We start from the raw sequence: 6,982 nt of genomic DNA on the forward strand, positions 1-6,982 counted from the left end.
AAATGGCTGGTTTCAAGCTACCGCTAGTTTAGCAATTGGATTGGGAAATCCTCGAGTATTTAATGATTGACTCTGGTAAGCTGGTAAGAACCAGTTCCAGCACACCACCCGGAATATAACCCCGGAATATGGGATGATGCACTGGGAATAGGTGGGGGAGAGGGGAATGTTTAGCTTTCCTTCTTTCTTTTACTCTTAAAGGTTGGATATACATGAATAAGCAAAATTACTAGAATGGCTTTTGCCACACTCATGAATAATTATGTTGCTTTTGTTTGATTTTGCATTATCAGGAAATCTGCTGGCATTAGCACTGAAATTAAGTCAAAGTGAAAACAACCGGATCAAAAATAAATGTATGTGAATATGAAATATATGCCTGTGTTATGTATATATGGACACTATAATATTTCATATATTTTTTACATATTTTAAGGTCATTTTCTGTTTCACAAATTGTTGCTTTTTTCTGTGCCTAATGATTTTTTAATTTGATGTCAGGTATAATAAATGTTCTGTTGTCAAGTGTTTTCTCTTTGTTGTCTTTTTTCAAGGAATACTGAAGTTTCTTCTGGCACACAGGTTAGTAGTTAGGTTGGTTGTGGATTAACTGGATATTTTCAAGGTTTATTTTGAGCTTCATTAGAGTGTTCCTAGAATGGCCTTTGTTCTACTGCTAGTTTAGCTTTAATACTAAACTTTGACCCCCTGGGGTTTCTGTTCATTGTTCAACAGCTTAGGGAGTCCGGTAGGGTTTGAACATCTCCTAGCCCTCTGTGTACCTGAGAATGGCTCAGCTTACAGCTCTGGTGGGAGTTCTCTGCCCAGCCTTGTAGAGTTTCATTGTATGCACGTGCAGCTTGGTGTTCAGCCAAAGATTCAAGCAGACCCTGTGCAGATTTTGAAAGTTCTTTCGCTGTATAACTCCCTCCTCTCTGGTACTGTGCTTTACAAATTCCAGCTCCTTCCCCTCTTAAAAATCCAGTCTCTGTCTTCTCAATTTAGTGAGACCACTGTGCTTTGAGTTTTCCTTCCCTTTGCTGTAATCTCAAAATTGCCACCAGATGGGAAGCTCTTTTCTTTCTCTCAGACATCAGAGTCTATTCCTGTCTGTTGCCACAGTGTCTGAAAACAGTTGTCTTGTACCTTTTATCCAGGTTTCTACTTGTTAATGGTAGGAGAGTAAATTCTGTACTGCTTCGTGATCAGTATTAGAGCCCAGTATTTTTTTTTATTTAATTCTTGTTCAAGTACAGTTTTCTGTCTTGTATTTCCAGCCCTGCCTTCCCCCATGCTCCTCACCTCCCTCCCATTTCCGCCCCCCACTTTAGTTATTGTCCATGTGTCCTTTATACTTGTTCATGTGAGTCCTTCCCCTTTTCCCCTGTGATTCTCTCCCCTCTCACCTCTGGTCCCTGTCAGCCTGTTCTGTATTTCAGTGTCTTTGGACATGTTTTGCTTGCTTGTTTGTTTTGTTGCTTAGGTTCCTGTTAACGGTGATATCATATGGTATTTGTCTTTTATAGCCTGGCTTATTTTGCTCAGCATAATGCTTTCCAGTTCCATCCATGATGTTGCAAAAAGTAGGAGCTCCTCCTTCCTTTCTGCAGCATAGAATTCCATTGTGTAAATGTACCATAGTTTTTTGATCCAGTCATTTACCGATGGGCATCTAGGCTGCTTCCAACTCTTGGCTATCGTAAATTGTGCTGCTATGAACATCGGGGTGCATAGGTTCTTTTGGATTGGTGTTTCAGGGTTCTTAGGATATACTCCCAAGAGTGGAATTGCTGGGTCAAAAGGTACGTTCATTTTTAGTTTTCTTAGAAAATTCCATACTGTTTTCCATAGTGGTTGTACCAGTCTGCAATCCCACCAACAGTGAACTAGGGTCCCCTTTTCCCCACAACCTCTCCAGCACTTGTTGTTTGTTTCTTTGTTTATGATAGCCATTCTGACTGGTGTTAAGTGGTATCTCATTGTGGTTTTAATTTGCATCTCTCTGATAGCTAGTGATATCGAGCATCTTTTCATGTGTCTCTGGATCCTCTGTATGTCCTCCTTGGAGAAATGTCTGTTCAAGTCCTCTGCCCATTTTTTGATTGGGTTGCTTGTCTTCTTTGAGTGGAGCCGAATGAGTTCTTTGTATATTTTGGAGATTAAACCCTTATCTGAGGTATCATTGGCAAATATGTTTTCCCAAGCTGTTGCTTCTCTTTTTATCTTGATACTGTTTTCCTTAGCCATGCAGAAGCTTTTAATTTTGATGAGATCCCATTTGTTTATTCTTTCCTTTATATCCCTTGCTCTAGGGGACGTATCAGTAAAAATATTGCTGCGTGGAATATCTGAGATTTTCTTGCCAATGCTCTCCTCTAGGGCTTTAATGGTTTCACGGCTTATATTTAAGTCTTTTATCCACCTTGAATTTATTTTGGTGTATGGTGTAAGTTGGTGCTCGAGTTTCATTTTTTTGCATGTAGCTGTCCAGTTCTCCCAACATCATTTGTTGAAGAGACTATCTTTACTCCATTTTATGTTACTGCCCCCTTTGTCGAATATTAATTGACTGTAGAGATTTGGGTTTATTTCTGGGCTCTCTGTTCTATTCCATTGGTCTATGTGCCTGTTTTTATGCCAGTACCAGGCTGTTTTGATTACAGTGGCCTTGTAATACAGTTTGATATCAGGTATTGTGATCCCTCCTACTTTGTTCTTCTTTCTCAAAATTGCAGCTGCTATTCGGGGTGTTTTATGGTTCCATATAAATTTTTGAAGTATTTGTTCTATGTCTATGAAATATGCCATTGGTACTTTAATAGGTATTGCCCTGAATCTTTAAATTGCTTTGGGTAGTGTGGACATTTTGATGATGTTAATTCTTCCCATCCATAAACATGGTGTATGTTTCCATTTGTTTGTGTCTTTCTTGATTTCTTTCTTCAATGTTGTATAGTTTTCTGCTACAGGTCTTTTACCTCCTTGGTTAGGTTTATTCCCAGATATTTTATTTTTGTTTTTGCTATATCGAATGGGATATTTTTCTTGATTTCTGCTTCTGCTGTTTCATTGTTGGTATACAAAAATGCCTTTGATTTCTGGATATTGACTTTGTATCCCGCTGTTTTGCCAAATTCATTTATTAGTTCAAGCAGTTTTTTGGTAGAGGCTATAGGATTTTCCATGTACACTATCATGTCATCTGCAAACAATGCCAATTTTGTTTCCTCCTTTCCAATTTGGATGCCTTTTATTTCCTTTTCTTGTCTGATCGCTGTGGCTAGAACTTCCAATACTATATCGTATAGAAGTGGTGAAAGTGGGCAACCTTGTCTTGTTCCTGATCTTAGTGGAAAAGCTTTTAGTTTTTGCCCGTTGAGTATGATGTTGGCTGTAGGTCTTTCATATATGGCCTTTATTATATTGAGGAATGCTCCCTCTATTCCCATTTTTCTGAGTACCTTTATCATAAATGGGTGTTGTACCTTATCAAAAGCTTTTTCTGCATCTATTGATATGATCATGTGGTTTTTGTCTTTGCTTTTGTTTTTGTGGTGTATTACATTTACCGATTTGTGGATATTGAACTGTCCTTGCATCCCTGGCATCCCTGAATCCCACTTGGTCGTGCTGTATGATCTTTTTTGATATATTGTTGGATGCGATTTGCCAATATTTTATTGAGGATTTTAGCATCTATGTTCATCAGCGATATTGGCCAGTAGTTTTCTTTCTTTGTTGTGTCTCTATTCGGCTTTGGAATTAGGATGATGCTGGCTTCATAAAAAGAGTTGGGAGTTTTCCCTCCTTTTGGATTTTTTGAAATAGTCTGTGAAGAATCGGGGTTAGCTCTTCCTTAAACGCTTTGTAGAATTCTTCTGTGAAACCATCTGGTCCAGGGCTTTTGTGTGATGGGAGTTTTTTGATTACTGCTTCAATTTCATCTGCTGTTATTGACTTGTTCAGGTTTTCTGCTTCTTTTTCATTGAGTTTGGGAGATTATATTTTTCTAGAAATTTGTCCATTTCACCTAGGTTTTCAAATTTCTTGGCATACAGTTCTGCATAGTAATTTCTTACAATCCCTCCTATTTCTGTGGTATCAGTTATAATCTTGCCTCTTTCATTTCTGATTGTGTTTATTTGGGTCCTCTCTCTTCTTTTCTTGATGAGCCTACTTAAAGGCTTGTCTATTTTGTTTATCTTTTCAAAAAACCAACTCCTGGATTCACTGATCCTTAGAATTGTGCTTTTAGTCTCAATGTCATTTAATTCTGCTCTGATCTTGGTCATTTCCGTCATTCTACTTGCTCTGGGCTGTCCTTGTTGTTGTTCCTCGAGTTCTTGCAGGCGTTGGCTTAGGTTGTTTGTTTGAAATGTTTCTGTTTTCTTTAGGTAAGCCCTGTATTGCTGTGAACTTCCCTCTCAGGACTGCCTTCACTGTGTCCCATAAGTTTTGGGTTGTTGTGAGTTCATTTTCATTTGTTTTAGAAGCTTTTTGATTTCTTCCCTAATTTCAATCTTGACCCACTCGTTGTTTAATAGCATACCATTCAGTCTCCATGATTTTGGGTGTTTTGGTTTTTTTCCTGTGAGGTTAGTTTCCAATTTCAGTCCCTTGTGATCAGAGAAAATGCTTGGTATGATTTCTATTTTCCTAAATTTGTTGAGTCTCATTTTGTGTCTTATCATGTGGTCTATCTTGGAAAATGTTCCATGTGCATTTGAAAAGAATGTGTATTTAGCTTCTTTGTGATGAAGGGTAGAGCCCAGTATTTATCAATACAACGTTGAATCTTCCAATCCCTGTACTTTTATTTAGGTCTTCTTTGATATTTTCAATTAGCAATAATCATGCCTCGGATAAACCTTATTGGCCACAATACTGCCACTGTGCAAAGCTCTCCTTCAGATTACAAATAAACTTGAGAAGTTCTCTCTGTAGACTCTAGCATTTAGTGTTGGATTTATCCCACCCTTTTTTGTTGTTATGCATTGCAAATGGTATCCTTTAAAATTTTTTATTTTCTACATACCAATTGCTAGTGTAAAGTAAAAAATGAATTTTATTAGTTTTTCTATCTAGTAACTTTATATGTAGATTTTTCTACCCAGTAATGAAAGTGTTAATTGCTTTGAATTATTTATCATTTTCAAATAATGAATAGTTACAGTTTTGTTTCTTTAATTTCTTATGCATTTTTTTCTTCTACTTCACTGTTTAAGAGCTCTAATGCAATGTTAAATAGATGTTTCTTTCTATTTCTAGTCAACTAACAATTTTTAGTTATAAATAGATGTTAAATTTTATCAAATGCTTTTTTGCATCTATTAAGAAATGTGTACACTTACTTTAAACTATTAATGTAGTAAATTACATGGTTTGATTTTTTTTTCTCGTAGGTGAAAACCAACTTTGTACTTTAAAAATGTGAACAGCTTGGTCATGTTATATTTTCCTTTTTGTACACTGCTTGATTTTATTTGCTATTGTTTTGCTACGTATTTTTGCATTTATATTTGTGAATAAGATTGCCCTGTAATTATATTCTTTCTCTCCCTCTGACTGTTAAGGTTCTCACTTACCTGTTACCATAGTAGACCTGAAACATTTTGGAACTGTTTACTTCTTGAATATTTTATAGGACTTTTCTAGTAAGCCATTGAGGACTGGACTTGAACCTCTTTATAGTAGTGCTTTTGCCTTCAAGTTTATTTTGCCTCATATTAATATACCATACTAGCTATCGTTTGGTTAGTACTTGCAAATATTTTATTTATTTATCTTTAGAGGGGAAGGGAAGGAGAGAGGAAGAGAAACATCAATGTATGGTTGCTTCTTGTGCATCCCCTGCTGGGAACTGGCCCCTGGCAGGAACTGGCCTGCAACCCAGGAATGTGCCCTGACTGGGAATCGAACCACGGTTGTCTGGTTCACAGGCTGGCGCTCAATCCACTGAGCTACACCAGCCAGGGCAATTTACAATCATTTTTAAATGTATCTTTTAATGGAGCAATTAAGGAGAGTTTATTCTTTCTGCATATCAAAATCTTCTATAATAAAGTAACAATATCTTGATAGTAACAATTGTGTTATCACGGTAGGGCAGTTTAACTTCCAGCTTTGTGTGTGCTCGTACGTTGGTGAGTTCACCTTTTACTGCCTCAGGTTCTTCATCTTGAGAGCAAGGCTGTTCAGAGAGGTGCTGTGTAAGGGCCTTTCCTCGAACACCCCATTATTCTAGCAGGTGGAAATCTCGATACAAGTAAAAGATTGCCACCCATTCAAAAAAAGCTTCCACCTTCACAGCCAGACAGTTTTCCATGGGAAAAATAATCATGTATTTTTACCATCCTTTTTATTTAAACTCTTCTGTCTACCTTGTGCTTTGGGTGTTTTTCTTTTACAGAGATTATCATTAGATTTTTAGTTTTATCTAGTCCAGTGTCATTATCTTTTAACTGGAGCCTTTACTTTAGTTCATTATCATTTAATATCATTTCTCAAGTATTTAGGTTGAAACCTATCCTTTTATTTTTTGACTTCTGCAATTTTTCTCTCATCTATTAAGTTTTTTTGATTGATTCAGGGCTTTTGAATAATCGTTACATGTTTTCCCATTGTTTGGAAGTTGTCATTCACTGCTTCTGTTCTTTGGTGGTTACCAGAAGTTTCAACATGCATATTAACTTATCAGAGTCCTCATAATCTAAGCAGTACTTTTACCTGTGGTGTAATGGAAGGTCTTAACTCCATTTATCTTCCTCCTGATCTGTGTTACAGTTGGTTTGAATTTTAATTTTGTCTTTTCAAATTTTACTGCATACGTCATTATTTATGTTCTATACCTATATATACCAATAAATTTGCCACATTTTTCTTTTGCATCTCAGACCATACAGACTATTCCTGAGGTTAATAATTTTTGTGAGTCCTTTTCTGCTATGTCTCTACTGGTTCTTACCCATGGTGCTTTGTTTCA

At 36.8% G+C, this 6,982-nt stretch overlaps 1 pseudogene; it reads right to left on the minus strand.

Moving 5' to 3' along the window:
• Positions 1-4,744: 4,744 nt before the first annotated feature.
• Positions 4,745-4,902, minus strand: LOC118992688 (uncharacterized; annotated as a pseudogene).
• Between the last annotated feature and the right edge of the window lie 2,080 nt (positions 4,903-6,982).

This window comes from Sturnira hondurensis, unplaced genomic scaffold (assembly GCF_014824575.4).
Source record: "Sturnira hondurensis isolate 20B ecotype Veracruz unplaced genomic scaffold, ASM1482457v3 Scaffold0008196, whole genome shotgun sequence".
NCBI lineage: Eukaryota > Metazoa > Chordata > Mammalia > Chiroptera > Phyllostomidae > Sturnira > Sturnira hondurensis.